At 43.2% G+C, this 20,964-nt stretch overlaps 1 pseudogene; it reads right to left on the reverse strand.

The window, feature by feature from the left end:
• Positions 1–1,268: 1,268 nt before the first annotated feature.
• Positions 1,269–20,964, reverse strand: part of LOC120945736 — a 73,550-nt pseudogene continuing 53,854 nt past the window's right edge.

A 20,964-nucleotide genomic window follows, 5' to 3' on the forward strand; every position in this document is an offset into this window, starting at 1 on the left:
GCTCTTACACACAGCATAAGCCTGGACTCCACACTCACTGCTGAATGAGGAAATAAGATTTGTAACACTATGTGCACGTTCTGTAGAATGTAGAAAGGGAAAGACTGCAGATATACATGTAAAACTTATGTAGGGAGATTCATCCTTGTGTATCATCTGAGGCTGTTCAATTTCTTGGGTATAGGATAGGGTTAACACCCACTTTAAGCTGGCCAAAGATGGATACAATTTCAAATGAAAATTCTTAGGAACATTTTTTTTGTTTTTTAATTGTCAATTTTTATTGAAATAAAGAGGTTTACATGTGGCAAAGTAATCTTACATGTAATGCAGTAAGAGTCTAACAGGTTAATTTTCTGTTTCTGTACTTATTAACATAAAGAGAGTCATATTTTTCATTATACATAACAGCATAGTATGAACCACTTTGGAAAATATCAAGCCCCTTTAGAGGGGGTTCAAGGTACACAAAACAAGATTGTGATGATTTTTAAACACAAACAGTAATTTCGAGTATAGAACCCTATTAATGATTATGTCATTATTATTAACATAGTAGCACCTTACTTTTGTTATTCTATTGAGTTGAAAGTGGGTTTAACCACTTAAAGGGGAAGCTGTACTTTTATTTTATTTGATTATAATTTTTTGTTGTCGTCACACTAATCACTTTTATTCACATTACGTACATTGCGATAATCTGAAATGTGTTGCAGCCCTCAAAGTATAGTATAAATCTAGCTTTTCCTATCTGCTAATAGTACTTGCTACTGAATTAATATTTCCATTACTGAGAGACAAAGGGGTTGTAAAGGTACAATTTTTTTCCTTAAATAGCTTCCTTTACCTTAGTGCAGTTCTCCTTCACTTACCTCATTCTTAGATTTTGCTTTTAAATGTTCTTATTTCTTCTGAGAAATCCTCACTTCCTGTTCTGTCTGTAACTCCACACAGTAATGCAAGGCTTTCTCCCTGGTGTGGAGTGTCATGCTGGCCCCCACCCTTGGACTACGGGAGAGTCAGGACGCCCACTAACACGCAGCTCCTTTCTCTATCTGCAACGTAGAGAGCGTCCTGACTCTCCTGTAGTCCAAGGGAGGGGGCGAGCACGACACTCCTCACCAGGGAGAAAGCCTTGCATTACTGTGTGGAGTTACAGACAGAAGAACAGGAAGTGAGGATTTCTCAGAAGAAATAAGGACATTTAAAAGCAAAATAGCAGGATGAAGTAAGTGAAGGAGGACTGCACTAAGGTAAAGAAAGCTATTTAGGAAAAAAAAATTGTACCTTTACAACCCCTTTAAGAACTGTAAGGACGCAACTCCAAAGAGAAAGTTTCTTAACAGACTTTGTTCTGATTCTTCATTTAGTTCCTCCAGTTTAGGAAAGGAAATGTAAGAAGACTGCATGTGACTGCCTGTGATGGAGAGCAGAGAATTTTTTTCACTTTGATTAATGTGGCCTAGAGCATTTCCTGTTCATGCATAGAATAAAGCAAGTGGCAAAAGATCACCAGGTTCATATTTGTACAATCAGCTCAATTATAAAAATGTTCTCAATTTGTTTCAGATTCTCATTTGTGGCTGTCTTTTCTTCCTTTGACTACACACACAGCAGATGGTTATACTTGTAATAATGATGATGACAATAACTGTTGAACATATTATCAGTGTTAGCACTATTACTACATTTGGGAGATCTTAATTGTCATTTGTAGGACGTTCAGGTGTTGGAGGAATGAAGAGAGCTGCTTGGGCTGTATTGGACACATCAGATTTATGACCAACTTCATCAAAAGCAATTATGGCAAAGTAGAGGATAGTGCCATTCTTGATAGCGACATTTTCTGTTACAAATCTGAAGGTTTCAGTGGACCCAGCTGGAAGAGGTGTAACACTAGAGATGTTTACTTGGGTTGCATTGACAAAGTTATCTCTGAGATCCTTGGGGTTGACACCCATTCTTAAATCATATGCAGTAGCTGGAAAAAAAATTTATTATTAGTATTTACAATACACATAAAGCAAATTAAAATAACTATATACCTGTACTGATGTATCAACATGTATCACGGATAACCAATTAGTCACCAATGAAAACATAACCATAAACCGTTTCTAACATTTAAAGACATGACTGCTGAGGCGCAATACGCCCAGGTACCCCTTAATACAAACTTAGCACATAAACCTTCCCCCTTGCCCCTTCATCCAATAAATAAACACTCTTACAACCATTAAGTTGGAAAGGGCAAGGCCACAGCTTTATTAAAGCAACATAACAATTTTAACCATTTATAACCCGTGCCAGTCACAGTTGTACTGTGAGCACCATTCCAGAAGGGAGGGGGAGGGGCCTGTCCTTACCATAAGTGCTGGACAGGCCGCCTACTTCCGGTGTCCATAAAGGGGCATGGCCCACTACGGCCATTTTCTGCTGGCAAGGTCAAGAAAAACCGCAGCAAGCTGTGACGTACCATAACCAAAAAGGGGCGGGAGGGTGGGCAACTCTTCCCAGCGGGCTTCCAAAAGACCCAGAATTCCCTGGGGGGGTCCCTTTTATCTGAACTCAGGCCCGACCCCACCCCCGAAGTAGCCAATCCTGCCATGACCACCGCCTTGTCCAGTACCTGGCCATGCCCCCATCAGTCAAGGCTCTCTTTCCCTAGGGGGCTCAAGAGGCCTTCAGAGTTTGCATATATTTACAAACATTTGAGGTCACAGTGCCATAAAAAGGCAACCCTTCGAAGTGTGGTCCTAACTCAAAACTATATGGGCCATGCATAGCAATGAATACATTGGGAACAGGCTTACCTTGGAGGAGGCCCAGTCCTACTTAAAGGCACAACAACACATCAGCAGTAGAGTTATACATTGATTAGAGCAGATGTCATTTTTTACCTTGTTGAATTTGGCACAGACTCCTACTGGGGGGGGGGGGGGTTCAGCAGTGGCGTCACTAGGGTTGGTGTCACCTGGTGCGGTAAAATATGGTGTCACCTCCACCCCCCCTCCCCCAATAACCATTTCCAAATATTTTTTACCCTACTGTTTGCTCTCTGTTCTCCTTTCTTCCCCTTTTCTCTCTCTCCCTATCCATCTTTCTTGTTCGTTCTATCCCTTCTTCTTTCTCTCCATTTTTCTTTGTCCCCTCCCCCCACCTCTCTTTCTCCAGGACTGGAATTCACATCTCAGGAGACTATAGGCCAGGGGCGTACCTAGAGCATTTGGCACCCGGGGCGGATCCAATATCTGGCACCCCCCCACGTTAAAATGTAAAAACACCCCACTGTGCCCCCTGCATACCTCTGCATCCTTCAATATCTCTTTGTTACTACTGTGTACCCCTCTCCACAACTGCACCTCTGGACCCCTTTACATTACACAGCCGCCTGCACCCCTTTACATTACACAGCCTCCTGCACCACTGGACCCCTTTACATCACATAGCCCCCTGCACCTCTGGACCCCTTTACATTACACAGCCACCTGCACCTCTAGACCTCTTTTTACATTACACAGCCCCCTGCATCACTGTACCCCTTTACATTACACAGCCTCCTGTACCACTGGACCCCTTTACATCACATAGCCCCCTGCACCTCTGGACCCCTTTACATTACACAGCACCCTGCACCTCTGCACCTCTTTACATTACACAGCCCCCTGCACCACTGGACCCCTTTACATCACATAGCCCCCTGCACCTCTGGAACCACTTTACATTACACAGCACCCTGCACCTCTGGACCTCTTTACATTACACAGCCCCCTGCATCACTGGACCCATTTAAAATTACACAGTACCCTGCATCACTGCACCCCTTTACATTACACAGCACCCTGCATCACTGGACCCCTTTACATCTCATAGCCCCATGCACCTCTGGACCCTTTTACATTACACAGCACCCTGCATCACTGCACCCCTTTTACATTACACAGCCGCCTGCACCTCTGCACCTCTTTACATTACACAGCACCCTGCATCACTTCACCCCTTTACATCACATAGCCCCCTGCACCTCTGGACCCCTTTACACTACACAGCCCTCTGCACCCATTTACATTGCACAGCACCCTACATCACTAGACCCCTTTACATTACATAGCCCCCTGCACCACTGGACCCCTTTACATTACATAGCCCCCTGCACCACTGGACCCCTTTACATCTCATAGCACCCTGCATCTCTGGACCCTTTTACATTACACAGCACCCAGCACCACTGCACCCCTTTTACATTACACAGCCGCCTGCACCTCTGGATGTTACACAGACCCCCTTCAGTTCACACCCCCTTCAGTGCAGACACCCCCTCAGTGCAGACACCGGCACCCCCCTTAGTGCAACCCCCCCTCAGTGCAAATCCCCCTTAGTGAAAACCCCCTCAGTGCAACCCCCCAGTGCAAATACTGCCAGTGCAAACCCCCCCTTAGTACAAACCCCCCTCAGTGCAAACACCCCGCCCCTCAGTGCAACCCCCCCTCAGTGCAAACCCCCCCTTAGTGGAAAAACCCCTCAGTGCAACCCCCCAGTGAAAACACCCCCAGTGCAAACCCCCCTTAGTACAAACCCCCCTCAGTGCAAATCCCCCTTCAGTGCAACCCCCCTCAGTGCAAAACCCCTTAGTGAAAACCCCCTCAGTGCAACCCCGCAGTGCAAACATCCCCAGTTCAAACCCCCCCTTAGTACAAACCCCCCTCAGTGCAAACACCCCCCCTTTCAGTGAAATCCCCCCCAGGTGCAAACACCCCCCACAGTGAAACCCCCCCAGGTGCAAACACCCCCCCTCCCCATTCAGTACCTCAGATCATTGCAGCGACGGTCACGGCACATGGACAGAAGGTCCCCTCGGCCCCTCCCCCTCTGTACACACAAACAGAGAGGAGGGGGAGGCGGCAGCGGCTTCACTTGGCTGTGCCTGTGTGCCGAGCACCGCTGTGAGAGGAGGGGATGGATGGTGCCGCGGTGTCACCCCGCAACACCCCCTCCTCTTGTACCACGGCGCTCGGCAGTCGGCACTGCTTGCCTAAATTCCCTCCAATTCTGAGGCGCTCATCGCTGTCATTGCTGCAGGCACGGGGGGGGGGCGCCGGCCTGACACCCCCCAGTGTCAGCTAAAAGAATGTTGGGATGGTGTCACCCCTCTAGCGGGTGTCACCCGGGTGCGGACCGCACCCCCCGCACCCCCTAGCAACGCCTCTGGGGATCTGAACATCTAGTATGTTCCTTCAAGTTAAACCTTCCCTCAATTTATTTAATGCTACCTATAAGTCCCAGAGGAACTTTAGAACTTGAGAACATTCTTCCTTGCAGATGACCATGCAGGAGTAAAGGATTGGGTAAGAAAAACTGTGTTTTGCAGTCCCCTAGACCTAGATGAGCATTTAACTCTTGCAGTACAGGGGAAGCCCCACTGCAAAGGAATATTTTTGTCAAGTGTAGTGCAAAGTGGATTTGCCTTTCGTAAATAACCCCCAATTGTTTTTTATTTTTTAATAAAGGAATTGTCAAAAACTTGTGTTGTGTCCTTATTCACTGGTGCAGAGCTCCCCGCCCCAAAACACCCCCCTATGTTGAGGGTATGCAGCCTTGTATGGTTCAGGAGGGGTAGTGCTGTCTCTTCCCCCTACCTTTCGTGGCCCCAGGCTGCATGCTCAGATAAGGGTCTGGTATGGATTTTGGGGGGCCCCACGTCATATTTTGCATTTTGGCGTGGAGTTCCCGTTAGAATCCCTACCAAACCCAAAGTGCCTGGCATGGATTGGGGGGGACCCCTCCCTGTTTTTGTTCTGACTTTTCTATTGCCGGTGTTCTGACGAGATGGGTCCCAGGTAATGCCCGGGCTGGACTGCGCAGGCACCGCGAATGCACAAACAGAGCAGCTGAAAATTACAGAGGATGAACAGCTAGCTGTACACGGCGCCTGTGTATTACGCTGCCGTACTCTCCCGATGCTCGGGGCTGGTTATTCATTAAACACAACAAGGGGCGGATGCATACAGAATAGGCCGCATGATGGGCAGTGCTTTTCTCAAAGGGGCGGATGTATTATTATTAATTGAACACAACAAGTGGCGGATGTGTCGTTTATTGAGAAAAAGTGAGCTGGGTGTTGATTGCGCATGCGCCGTATACAGGTGATGAACAGCTGTTCATCCTTTGAGATTTTCGGCTCAGTTTGCGCATGCGCAGTCCAGCCCGGGCATTATCCGAAAAGGGACCCATACCGACAGGACACCGGCATTCTTTTGTTTACATTTCAGCTCTCAGTGGGGAAGCACACTGACAGCTGATGAGTCATCAGTTGTTAACCACTTAACGACTGCCGCATGTACATATACGTCCACAGAATGGCGCGTACAGCCAGATGGGCGTACCCGTACGTCCCTGCCTTTCCGCGGGTCGGGGGTCCGATCGGGCCCCCCCGGTACATGCGGCGGTCGGAAATCGTCTGGGAGCGATCCGGGATGAGGGGGCGGCTATTCGTTTCTAGCCACCCCCTCGCGATCGCTCCCCGGAGCTGAAGAACGGGGAGAGCCGTATGTAAACACGGCTTCCCCGTGCTTCACTGTGGCGGCTGCATTGAATGTGTCATCCCTTTTATAGGGAGACACAATTGATGACGTCAGACCTACAGCCACACCCCCCTACAGTTGTAAACACACAGTAGGTGAAACGTAACTTCTTCAGCGCCCCCTGTGGTTAACTCCCAAACGGCAACTGTCATTTTTACAATAAACAATGCAATTTAAATGCATTTTTTGCTGTGAAAATGACAATGGTCCCAAAAATGTGTAAAAATTGTCCGAACCGCCATAATGTCGCAGTCACAAAAAAAATCGCTGATCGCTGCCATTAGTAGTAAAAAAAAAAAAAAAAAAAAAAAAAATAATTGTAAACGCTATACATTTTGCGCAAACCAACCGATAAACGCTTATTGCGATTTTTTTTACCAAAAATATGTAGAAGAATACGTATCGGCCTAAACTGAGGAAAAATTTTTTTTTTTATATATATTTTTGGGGGATGTTTATTATAGAAAAAAGTAAAAAATATTGAATTTTTTTCAAAACTGTTGTCTATTTTTGTTTATAGCGCAAAAAATAAAAACCGCAGAGGTGATCAAATACCACCAAAAGAAAGCTCTATTTGTGGGAAAAAAGGGACGTCAATTTTGTTTGGGAGCCACGTCGCACGACCGCGGAATTGTCTGTTAAAGCAACGCAGTGCCGAATCGCAAAACCTGGCCTGGGCCTTTAGCTGCATTTTGGTCCGGGGCTTAAGTGGTTAAGGATGCAGCTGCTGGCTTCCCTGGCCCGCTCCGTAACAACCAACTATTTTTCACACAGAATTTGAATTGGACTATCATTTTTCGACCGATCCAAATTCAAATCGTTCTGAAAGTTTGTAATTTGTTAGAAAATTTATAAATGAAAGGAAACTAAACAAATTCCGAAATGAATCAATGAAACTAAATTAGTAACATATCGAATCTGTCTGAAATAAAACGAAACAAATGTTTCCGTTCTGCACATGTCTAGACCCTATTGTGCAATGCTCTGCTTCAGTTGAGGGTTTTTTGGTCTCTAAGAACAACCTTACTAAACTTTGTGAGTTATACTTTCTCAAAGGTACTGTATGCAGCAAAAACCTGCCAGTAAAGTGGAAATTAACTCATAATGTAAAGATTTGCTATGTTTCAGGGAATATCTAGAAGTGTTAATTGTGCCTAAGAAGAACCCTACAAACTGAACCTTTTGTCTGGAATTCCTCTTGAATAAAAAGCAGTGCCTAACGTAATTTAAGGCTACCACTGGTTGCTAACCTCAGGATATTTAGAGTGCTACTGTGCTGCCCACTGTTCTCCTTGATGGAAGCTCTGATATGAAGAAGCAAAGTCATGCCTCTACCAAGATGTCCGCTTCCCAATAGAGACACGGTGTAAAATACAGCACAGTAAGTAAGCTCACTCTTAGAAAAGAGGCAATATTTCTTATCCCCTCTCTGTGATTGCTTGATCCTTAGATTAGGGCTTCCATCTTGTCTGGCAACCGGAATTTAAATGTTTATTTGATCCTTGTTGGTTCATTCCTATATTCTATATTTGATAAGTCCATTTGTTGTCTCATTTTGTTCAATATCAGATTTCCCATTATTATAATTGAATTAAACAATTATTTTTTGTAATACCTACCATATGATAAATGTCATTTTTAGTTTTTTTCAAAACTTTATATAATTATTCTCTTGTTGTTCTTATGTTATATTTTTTAGCATTCAATCTATTCAACACTTTAAAGTCTCCTGAAGAAGCTCTTTGAAACAAAACATGTAGAGCGGTAATGTTTGTATCTGTATATGAATTGACCTAATAGTACAACAAGGAACTTTTATACATTTTAATTTTAATACAATTTCTATTTCATACACAATTTATTATTCATTTATTTTGACACCTTAAAAGTCCCCTAGTTTTCCTTCTTTTTTTTTGTAGTTTTATTTATGGTTTTCTATTTTTTTTAAATAGTTACTTATAAATCTACTGAGGGATTAGCATGTTTCATATTTTTATAAAATTTGCACAGTGATTATACAAGTAGAGTTAAAAAAAACAGATGGTTTTTGAATTGCTTGTGTTCTGAAACCTGTGAAAATCCACAATCTTCCTGAAGAAGCTGACAACCCATGCCCATGCACTTTACCTTATTAAAGTGAAACTTTCGTCAGAGAATGAATTCCTGCTAGATCACTTCAGGCTTGCCCCTTTTGGAGGTATAGCTATGTAAAACAATAAAAATAAGTGCCTATACTGTTTAAAATTCAAGAATACACTGCACTGCACATGCACTATTTTTTGGTCTGAAGAGTTACTACTGCTCAGGGGCTCTGGGCTTCTGCAAAATGGCAGCCTCCGGTAAGAAGAGACAGGAACAATGCTAGAGACAGTTTACAACGCACACAAATTTTGGTAGCGTAATTATTAATGTGGAATGTACGTTCCTTACTAAAGAACATTATTTGTTATCAAATTGTTATGGGTAAAGTTCAGCTTCCCTAAGGGGCAGGAATAGCACTGTACAAGGACTACTTACTATTACCCTGGTCCAGATCATCACCCGTTGCTGTCCAGAATAACACAATTGTTTCTTCTTCTATCTGTGCTACTAAGTCAGTTATTTTCTCAGGTTTGTAGATGTCTGGTTTGGGACCTGTAGGCACCTTAGATACCACAAATGAACCACCAGCTGCAGTTCTAGAGAATAACCCCACATTGAGATCCTCTTCACTGATTTCAGTTCTTGAAGTAATCATAACTTGACCTTAAAAAAGAAAAAAAAAGCCTTTATGCCTTACCAGGTAAGGTACATTTTGTGTGGCATGATAATGAAATATACACAGATGCATGAACATGCACACAAGCGCACTCATTTCAAGGGTAACCTATATGCTACAAAAAGTAATTCGGTGGACAGCAAAGAGAAAAGGAAATAGGATATCTTGGAAATAGCAAATTAAAGGATAAGTTCACCGTTTGTAAAATGTGCAGGGGCCAGTCTGTTCATAACAGGTTACACCTTGAATATGGGTGTAACATGTAACATGTTAGGAAAGGCAAACTTATCCTTTAAGGCATGCCTGAGGCGATTTAGTTCGCAATTGTAACGCTATATAAGTTTCTCACTCACTCACTCACTCACTCAGTTGCCAGTGTGCTTATGTGAGCGATGTCAAGCCGCCAAGCTGGGGTCATAGTTGGTCATGTGTGCAGCATAATGGCAGCCGCAGAATTAAATAGAGGCTTAGATCTCCCTAGCAGAAAGGATGATTTGGGTTTGCTTCACTAAGTAGTGCAATAGGTGTGTCAATTAAATCACTGGGTTAGTTGCTATGGGCAACACTTTCATGCTTCAATTAGGTAAAGTCAACTTAACATTTGCATACCATGGTCTTACCATTATCTACATAGCCTGGGACATACAGAGCACGTTTTCGAGGCAGTGCCAATCTTGTTCTTTTGTCTGTACTTTCAACGTGGACTTTTAAACCATATCTTCCATTAACTGTGAAAGTCGTTAAATATCTAGAGTAGATACCATCATTCTTAACAATGTCAGGACCTGCAATAAACCAGGACACCTTTAGTGCACAAAATCCTAAAACATACTAAAACCTTTTAAAGAATTTGAAGACGTTTAATATTCATTTCATATTTGGCAATGAGCCGAATGCCCTTGGCTTTGTTTGAGCAGTATTCATCTCTATTCATAATATAACAAAGGATGACACATCTTCCCATGTTTTACATATTTAAAGGCCCTGCTACTACACAAAAAAAATGCTGTGGATTTGGCAGAAATCGAATTTCCTGGTGTCAGCTTGCAACACAGTGACTTTGCTGGACTAAAATCTGAAGGAATGGTGTCAGCCCTGCACAGTTTTCTTGTGTCGAATTACAGAATACTCCCTCTTCTCCTCATCTTTACAACATAGGGAAAGGTGTTCTGTACTTCAAGGAAAGAACCAGGAGGAGTAAGTATTATCCTTAAAATAACACAGGCAAAGTGCACAAGACAGGACAGCCATGATCTTTTGACAAAATCAAGAGATATATTTTCAGCACAGCTTTAGATATATCAAAACACTTTCAATCAAATATTTAAGGTGGAACTAAACCCATTGATTTAACAGTTTCAGAAAACAGTTACATTTAATACATTCCGGGAATGATAAACGTCACATTTGCTTGTGCTCTTAACAAAATTACCAAACCATCAAATGGCTGCTGTCAAAATTGATCACATGTACAGCAGCATGGCAATTGCAGATCTAACAGAGGTTAAGATGGCAGCTTACTTGGCTGAAAAGGATAGCAGGGTTTAGTTCCGCTTAGTAGAAGTTTGTCCCATTAGAAATTTTAAATGAATCGGATGTCAAAAGTTGTGCATACACTATACTAAAATCAAATGATTGTTCCTTTTACAGAATTTTTCTTCCAATTTTCTAATAGTGTGTACCCAGCTTAAGAACAATTTCAGTAAGTACAGAAATATCTGTTGATATTGCAAGAAATGCACTGTCCTTGTCACTTGTTATCTATCGTAACTAAATTAACAACCCACAGTGGGGTGGCTGTGGACATGGTATACCTGGACTTTGCAAAAGCGTTTGACACAGTTCCCCACACACAGCTCATGTGTAAGGTAAAGCCTACAGGCTTGGAAAGATTAATTTGAAAATGGAAAGAAAACTGTCTAAAAGACAGAATTCAGAGATTGGTGGTTAATGACTCGTACTCTGAATGGTCTAAGGTTTTCAGTGGTGTACCCCAAGGTTCAGTGCTGGGACCCTTACTTTTTAATATCTTTATAAATGATATAGGGTCTGGGATTAAAAGTAACATTTCTGTCTTTGCAGATGACACCATGCTATTCAGTGGAATAAAGTTCTTACAGGATGTCTCCAATTTACAAGCCAGCCTCAGTGCTCTGTCTAATTGGGCAACTTAGTGGCAAATGAGGTTTAATGTTGATAAATCTGTCTAATTGGGCAACTAAGTGGCAAATGAGGTTTAACCTCCCTAGCGGTATGATTATTTCAGAAAAAAGGTGCTGAAAGCGGTACCATTATTTGCAAGGAAATTTGGCGGTTTATACTGTAGGCCTGTAATTCTTAGGAATAACTCACTTAAATCTGTCCAAACAAGAGTCTAGTAGGCATCCCGGGTATGAAATTTTTTTAAAAACAAAATTATAAATTATAATATAATAAATAATTATAAATAATTATAACAAATAATAATATAATTATAATAAAAATTATTCAATAATGTAATCAACTCAAAATCACTGAAATTTGCTCAGTTGCAGAATTGTCGCTGTCATTACTTTTATTTTTTATGACAAATTTCCCCACAAATCGCTATCGCACAATTCTGCAAGTGATTATAATTTATTATCGCTGTTTTCTAGCTGCTCTAAAACCATTTTTGACATAAAGGGACACTTTTGGTTGCTATGGACAATCTACAGTTTGCAGGCAGAAAGAACAGTTTTTATTATATAAAAGTACATGTAGGGCACTGGGCAGACCACTAGGGACAAGGGGGGTGTGTATTTTTTACATACAGTACTGTAATCTATAAGATTACAGTATACTGCACAGGTGTCAAACACAAGGCCCACGGGCCGAATGCGGCCCTTCAGGCCATTTCATGTGGCCCTCGCACCTCTCCTGCAGCTGCAGCCCTCCTCTGGTCCTCCTTAAGACCCTTACTTTCTGCTTTTAAGCAATGCATCCAGCTTCTTCCCAGCAGCAGCATAAGGAAAGGGGGGTGCACTGTGATGTAAGGGAGGGTGGGGGACTCAACTTCTGATGGTGGGGGGCTTCTAACATCTAATGTAAGGGGAGGGGATGTTCTGGACATCTAATCTTACAGATACAACCGGCCCTTTTGTGGGCAATCATAATGCTGATGCGGCCCACGATGAAATTGAGTTTGACACCCCTGGTATACTGTATGTAATGTGTTTGTTTACCTTTTTGAATTTGGCACCGTTCTCCGCTCCCGTGCGTCGTAAGCTCCCAGCACAAAAATGTAACCCCCGAGTCAGACTCAGGAATACCGCCAGGGGGGTTAATGTTGATAAATCTGTCTAATTGAGCAACTAAGTGGCAAATGAGGTTTAATGTTGATAAATCTGTCTAACTGGGCAACTAAGTGGCAAATGAGGTTTAATGTTGATAAATCTGTCTAATTGGGCAACTAAGTGGCAAATGAGATTTAATGTTGATAAATGTAAAGTTATGCACTTTGGGGCTAAGAATATGTATGTATGCATCATACATACTAGGGGGTGTACAACTGGGGGAATAAATGGTGGAGAAGGATCTGGGGGTTTTGGAAGATCATAAGCTCAATAATAGCATGCAATGCCAAGCTGTGGTTTCCAAAGCGAGCAAAGTCCATTCTTATTAAAACAGAAGTAAACCCATCCATTTAACAGTTTCAAAATACAGTTAAATTTCCAGCAGATGGCGGGAATGTAACACTCCCATGCCAAACCATCCAATGGCTGGTGTCATAGCTGATCACATGTGCAGCATCATGGCATTTGTAGATCAAACAGAGGCTAAGATGGCAGCTTCCTTGGCTGAAAACTATTAGAGGGTTTACTTCCACTTTAGGAGAGGTATGGACTCCAGAGAGAGATATAATTTTGCCCCTGTACAAATCATTAGTAAGACATCATCTGGAATATGCAGTTCAGTTTTAGGCACCGGTTCTCAAAAAGGATATTAGGGAACTGGAGAAAGTGCAAAGAAGGGCAACCAAACTGATAAGAGGCATGGAGGAGCTCAGCTATGAAGCAAGATTAGATGAACTGAATCTATTCCCTCTTGAGAAGAGGAGATTAACCTCCCTGGCGGTATGATTCTTTCAGAAAAAACATGCTGAAAGCGGTACCATTATTTGCAAGGAAATTTGGCGTTTTATATTGTAGGTCTGTAATTTTTAGAAATAACTCACTTAAATCTGACCAAACAAGATTCTAATAGGCATCCCGGGTATGACATTTTTTTAAAAACAAAATTATAAATTATAATATAATAAATAATTATAAATAATTATAACAAATAATAATATAATTATAATAAAAAATATTCAATAATGTAATCAAATCAAAATCACTGAAATTTGCTCAGTTGCAGAATTGTTGCTGTCATTATTTTTATTTTTTTATGACAAATTTCCCCACAAATCGCTATCGCACAATTCTGCAAGTGATTATAATTTATTATCGCTGTTTTTTAGCTGATCTAAAACTTTTTTTGACATAAAGGGACACTTTTGGTTGCTATGGACAATCTACAGTTTGCAGGGAGAAAGAAACGTTTTTATTATATAAAATGACATGCATGACACAGGACAGACCACTAGGGACAAGGGGGGTGTGTTTTTTTTACATACCGTACTGTAATCTATAAGATTACAATATACTGTATGTATTGTGTTTGTTTACTTTTTTGAATTTGGCGCCGTTCTCCGTCCCCGTGCGTCGTAACGTCGCAGGGAACGGAGATCGGCGTCACACAGAGGCACTGTGTGAATCGAGCGAGGTCCCGCTCGCTCACACAGCGCGGTGGCATCGCTGGATCCAGGGACAAGGTAAGTAAACACTCCCTGTACATCCAGCGAGGCAAGCCCGAGTCTGACTCGGGGTTACCGTTCGCAGCAGGAAAATCTAACCCCGAGTCAGACTCGGGAATACCGCCAGGCAGGTTAAGGGGGATATGATCAACATGTACAGATACATAAGTGGTCCATATCATGAACTTGGTGTTGACTTATTAACTTTAAGGTCATCACAGAGGACAAGGGGGCACTCTTTACATCTAGAGTAAAAAATGATTTAATCTCCAAATACAATAATAGAAAAAAGTATTGAGCGCTGGAAAAAATAAACAATAATATAAATTAAATTTAAAAGAGAATGCTAGCCAGCACTTAGGATAAATTCAAATAAACTTACAAATAAGCATGTATATGCTATATTGAGGGGGAGGAGTTACGCGTTGACGTCACCCGCGATCGCCGCTTCACCTTCATGTTGTACACGCTTGTTAGCGTTATCTGCCTGTGAACCTGCGCTCGGTCAGAGTGCTTCACCATGTGAGTGTATTTTAATTGTATTTAATAAACAACCCCCTTTTTTGCTACTGAGAGCATTAGATCTCTCCTTTTTCTTTCATATGTCCACAATTGCTGATACCTTCTGAGCTCATTATTGCCATCTGGAGTTGTCCATTGACCTGCTGACTGTCATAATCAGAATCCGTGATTGTATACAATGCTTTGTGACTCCTTGAGGGTCGAATGATTGAGGTGAGAGGCCATCTGCTCTTTGTGATGGAGGATCTTTCTTTGGTCACTTGATTTGAATCCGCACCGTTTAATGAAATTCAGTTGGATTTCTCTTCTAAACAATCACTTATGGACTTTTGACTTGCCCGCTCGGACATGTCCGGTCGTCAGTACAGACCTACCGTACATGTCCAAGCGCCCGCCGTCCCTCGCATGCGTCGAATGACTTCGACGCATGCGTGGAAGCCTTTAAATGGCAGGCCCGCCCACGTCGCCGCGTCATCGCCGCGTCATCGTCGCGGCGATGACGCGGACACGCCCCGCGTAGTGTTTACGCGCGGACTTCTGTACGATGGTTAGTACAACCATCGTACAGAAGCCCTCTGGCAGGCATGTACAGTGAAAACGGTCCGACGGACCGGTTTCACCGTACATGTTTGCTTGTGAGTACCCAGCCTTAGAGCTGTGTAAATGTGGAATAGACTCCCTCCAGAGGTGGTTCTAGCAAGCTCAGTGGATTGCTTTAAAAAAGGCCTGGATTCTTTCCTAAATGTACACAATATAACTGGGTACTGACATTTATAGGTAAAGTTGATCCAGGGAAAATCTGATTGCCTCTCGGGGTATCAGGAAGGAATTATTTCCCCTGCTGTAGCAAATTGGAGCATGCTTTGCTGGGGTTTTTTGCCTTCCTCTGGATCAACTGTGGGTATAGGTTTGTGTATATTGGATTGGATTTTTATTTATTTTTTGGTTGAACTTGATGGACTTTTTGTGTCTTTTTTCGACCAGAACCAGCACAGATGTCTCTAATTGTGTCCGAAATCAGGACTGGCCAGCGGGAGTAAAATCGTGCGAGTTCACTCCCGCAGCCCAGTGTGAACCTGGGCTTAATGAGGTTTCCTGTAGTCATGTTCTAATTGCACACTTGTGAGCGAACACACAAGCCTGTAGCCATTGGTCCTTAGTCAAGGACGCGTTTAATGCGGTTTCCCAAAACAATTTATGTTTATGATCGTTACCCTCTGACCGAGAGTGATGTGGATCACATAAACACGCAACAAGACTTACAACATAAATAGACATGAAGTGTGCCCTGGTGGTCTGGTCAGTATGCCAAGAAAAGGGGGCATACCCAAGGTAAGTAATGAGTAGTTAATTGAAGAAGGATATGTTGAGAAGTGCCCTGAAAAAGGGAAGGGCGGGAGGGTGTCGAATGCGATTGAATGTGCAGACTCACGGACATGAGGTGAGCTGGGAAGAGTCGGCCCAGTGACGTGTAGTACTGCACACTGAACCGACAAAGAGCATGTGTTAGTGGGCTGCTTAAATACCCTCCGGGCTCCTCCCATAATCTCAGGCCACCATACTGGCCTCCTTATTTATTAGGTTCCTGAAGATCTAAGGTCTGCAACCAGGTGTAGGCTACGGAAATATTTCTCTCGGATGTGCTTTCCTTAAAACCAGGGCCGATCCACCCTATAGGCTCACTATGCAAGCTGCTTAGGGCCCACAAAGCTGCGGAGGGTCCCCCAAATTACTAGAGGCCCCACCTGGTGAGAAGTAATTTTCGGCCCCTCACCCCGCTTCTCAATTCGCTGGCTGCATGGGAGAAGAGGTAAGAAGTCAGCACCCCCCGCTTCTCACTTTAATGTAAGTTGTCATTCCCGACAGCAGAACACCCCCTCCCTGCGCTTCTCAACTTTAAACTTGAATGTGACATGTCACTGTCAGCAGCGCCCCCCCCCTCACTTTACTGTGACATGTCATTTTCAAGGAGGTCAGGATCGGCACTGCTTAAAACATACATATTCAAATGACGTTAGAGGTCTGGAAAAATGTTTATGTCTTTGGTGATTCATAAGGTAACTATGAATTTGTTGGTATTCCCAATGGTTTAGGGATGACAGACCATTTTCCGTTTGCATACCATCAAATCAATTCTCTGCAGCTATTGCCTTTTGTACCACCACCCCCTCCCTTTAGAATGCAAGCTTTACGAGCAGGGCCCTCCTGTACCGTTTTGTATTGAACTGTACTGTAATTGTGTTGTCCCCCTATACATTGTAAAGCGATGCATAAACTGTTGGCACTATATAAATCGTGTATAATGATAATAATAATTCGATTTTGTTACCTTTCAAGCAGTGAGTAGCCAAAAGAGATATATATTTGTCGATGTGCAACTGGAGTGGTTTGTTCATTCCTGGTGTAAAGTCTGGGTTAGCTAACAGTGGTGTTAGGGGGCCCGGGATGTAGTCAAGTCTGAGGTTTGAATCACTTTTTGCACGTTTTTAAGTGTCGCGCCTATGAGGGAATGTTGTTTCAGTTGTTTGGGGCATGAATCCCATGGCATCCAAGAGGAGCGTGTCACCCGTATTGGGCCATATTGTTTTCCAGAGCCACCCAATCCTTAATATCCACATGGTATGTCCAATCTATAACTCTAGTAAAATGGGCACATTTGACAAATTTTTTAAACCATTGACAATTATACAGCGATCAGTGCTATAAAAATTCACTGATTACTGTGTTAATGTCACTGGCAGGGAAGGGGGTTAACACTAGGGGGCAATCAAGGGGTTAACTGTGTTCCCTAATGTGTGTTCTAACTGTGGGAGGAGGGGACTGACTACATGAGATGACAGATCGTGGTTCCTAGCTATTAGATTACAATCTGCCTCTCCTCACAGAACAGGGATTTGTGTGTTTACATACACACATCCCTGTTTTGCCTCTCGTGCCTGTGATCGCGCTTGACCAACGGCCATCGCGGCCGCCTGCCTTGAGCATCAGCACCCTTGCAGTGCAGTAGGAGCACGCGCCTGCTATCCCACTTAAAGTGACCGACTTTCAGCTACGACAGTGCATGGGATCGTGCCGACCTGCCACAGTATAATCACAGCGGCTGATCGGCAAGCGGTTACAACAATTCTGCAAAGTAGAGTGGGCCAAAATTGCTCCACAGCAATGTAAAAGACTCATTGCCAGTTATCACAAATGCTTGATTGCAGTTGTTGCCGCCAAGGATGGTACAACTAGTAATTAGGTTTAGAGGGCAATTACTTTTTCACATAAAGCCAGGCAGGTTTAGACAGCTTTTTTGCCTTAATAAATGAAACCATCATTTAAAAACTGCATTTTGTTTTTACTCAGGTTATCTTTGTGTAATAATAACATTTGTTTGATGAACTGAGTCATTTAAGTGTGACAAATATGCAAAACAAAAATCTGAAAAGGGGCAAATACTTTTTCACAGCATTGCATTACATTTTTGTTTTCTGGCTTAATCATTTTAAACCCAAATAGAGAAAATGCACTGCAACTCAGAAAGTACTGAAACAAACCATTAAAGATAAACAACTAATATTTTCAGAACTCAGCAATGACAAACTACCTTTTTTTCTCCACAATAGGTTTACTTTCAGATCTATAAAAGTAAGGAACTTATTTGGTTACAAGATCTCTATTAACACCTTATTGCTTTGGGATATAAAACATTTAACCAACTGCTGAAATGGGTCAGCTGTCACCAGCCAGCATCCAATCTGATCTGGTCTGCTAAAAACGGACGGATTGGAATATGTTTGCCATCTATCCAGCGGATCGGATAACAGTCAGTTGAAAACTGACATGTAGTACGTTTCTATCTGACCCCCCATGGATAGTAGCGGGCTGTGTCCCTGTCCACTCTGCATAGCGGAGCAGACATGGACCTGTCATTAGTCTGCTAACATATAGGCATTTTTTTTGCACTACTGTGTAATGACATATGGTAATCTTGTATAACAATAGCTTTAGTCTGATAAAGTATTCTTATTCAGGTATAACATATTTTCAAACTCACCTGATCCATTATCTAGAAGTTCTAAAGTAATTGGAGCTTCGACTGTTGGTTCAATGATTGCTGTGACCTTTGCATTTATTATAGGCACAAACCCTTGATTGACAGAAGCATAGACAACCATTGGGTTGGGGTAGCTATTCGTATCTTTATCCATATGTGCATTTACAGTAACTGGGGGCATATTTTTGTCTACTGCTATGGAAGTCACAGTGATGCCTATAGCTTGAGTCTTTGTATGAGTGTTGCAAAGAGTATAGTGCCAGGGTCCTATCTGCAAGTAGAAAAAAAAAAGCAATACTTTAACAAGGAAGTGTAACAGTAAAAAACAATAGCTTTTACTATTAATGCTCATAATACCACACCAAAAAGCTTCAAACATGCTGATTTGTCTTTGAAAATTGAAAAACACTTTAAAAAAAAAACACACACACAGGGTGAAGGTAGAAAATGACAGGAGGGGGTGGAAACAAGACCAGTCACCTTGCACAAGCAGTGACAAGTCTGTATTAAAAGAAGTTACTACACATCCTCAAAGTTTTAAACGGAATTACAGCACATTAAGAATAAATACACAAAGAACAACATGATTTAAGTAACAATACACATGCCTCTTGTATTTAGACATTATGGGGTTGATTTACTAAAACAGGAGAGTGCAAAATATGGCGCAGCTATTCATGGTGGCCAATATGCTTCTAACATCAGCTTGTTCAATTAGACTTTGACAAAAAAAAAATGGTTTCTTTGCAGAGCTGCACCAGATTTTGCACTTTCCAGTTTTAGTAAATTAAACCCTATTTGCTTATACCAGAGTTCTTCTTTAACTGTATGTCAAAAACAGGGTTCCAAGCAAAAATAAACGGAAATTAATCCAGCCAATAATAGCAGGTGGGTGATGTGTCATCTGCTGCAATCCTGAAGCACTACAAGGGGACGAGGCATGCGAGTAAGGTTGCCACCTTTTCTTCAAGTCAAACCCGAACACTTTAGCGGCGCACAGCAATTTTTTTTATAGTATAAATTAGGGTTGTCCCGATACCACTTTTTTAGGACCGAGTACGAGTACCGATACTTTTTTCCAAGTACTCGCCGATACTGAATACCGATACTTTTTTTTAAATGTGTCCCCAAATGCAGCCATGTCCCCCCACAAATGCAGCCATGTCCCCGCACAGATGCAGCCATGTCCCCCCCATATATGCAGCCATGTCCCCCCCATATATGCAGCCATGTCCCCCCCATATCCAGCCATGTCCCCCCCATATCCAGCCATGTCCCCCCCATATCCAGCCATGTCCCCCCATATCCAGCAATGTCAGCCCATATGCAGCCATGTCCCCCCCATATCCAGCAATGTCAGCCCATATGCAGCCATGTCCCCCCCCTCCATACCCAGTAATGTCAGCCCATATGCAGCCATGTCCCCCCATATGCAGCCATGTCCCCCCCATATGCAGCCATGTCCCCCCCCCATATGCAGCCATGTCCCCCCCATATCCAGCCATGTCCCCCCATATGCAGCCATGTCCCCCCCATATGCAGCCATGTCCCCCCATATGCAGCCATGTCCCCCCCATATCCAGCCATGTCCCCCCCATATCCAGCCATGTCCCCCCATATCCAGCCATGTCAGCCCATATGCAGCCATGTCCCCCCCCCCATATCCAGCCATGTCAGCCCATATGCAGCCATGTCCCCCCCATATGCAGCCATGTCCCCCCCATATGCAGCCATGTCCCCCCCATATGCAGCCATGTCCCCCCCATATGCAGCCATGTCCCCCCCCATATCCAGCCATGTCCCCCCATATCCAGCCATGTCCCCCCATATGCAGCCATGTCCCCCTTACCTACATGCTGCCGCATCGCCGCCGCCGCCACTTGGTTAATACGGACGGGGAACATTACAGCTTTCATTTGAATAGCTGTAGTCTTTCGCGCCGCGTATAGACACTCCCCCTTGCTCGGGATTGGACAGTTCAACCGAGCAAGGGGGAGTGTCTATACACGGCGCGGCGGGAAACACTACAGCTATTCAAATGAAAGCTGTAATGTTCCCCGCCCGTATTAACCAAGTGGCGGTGGCGGCAGCGGGGATGCGGCGGGATGCGGCGAAGCGTTGGCGGCGGCGGGGAAGTATTCTATTTAGGTATCGGGGCATTTGCGGGAATAGTATCGGTATCGGGACAACCCTAATATAAATTATTCACATATTTTGCAATTAAATAACATTTCTAATCATATGAAGT

Source organism: Rana temporaria, chromosome 7 (genome assembly GCF_905171775.1).
Source record: "Rana temporaria chromosome 7, aRanTem1.1, whole genome shotgun sequence".
In the NCBI taxonomy this organism is placed as follows: Eukaryota; Metazoa; Chordata; class Amphibia; order Anura; family Ranidae; genus Rana; species Rana temporaria.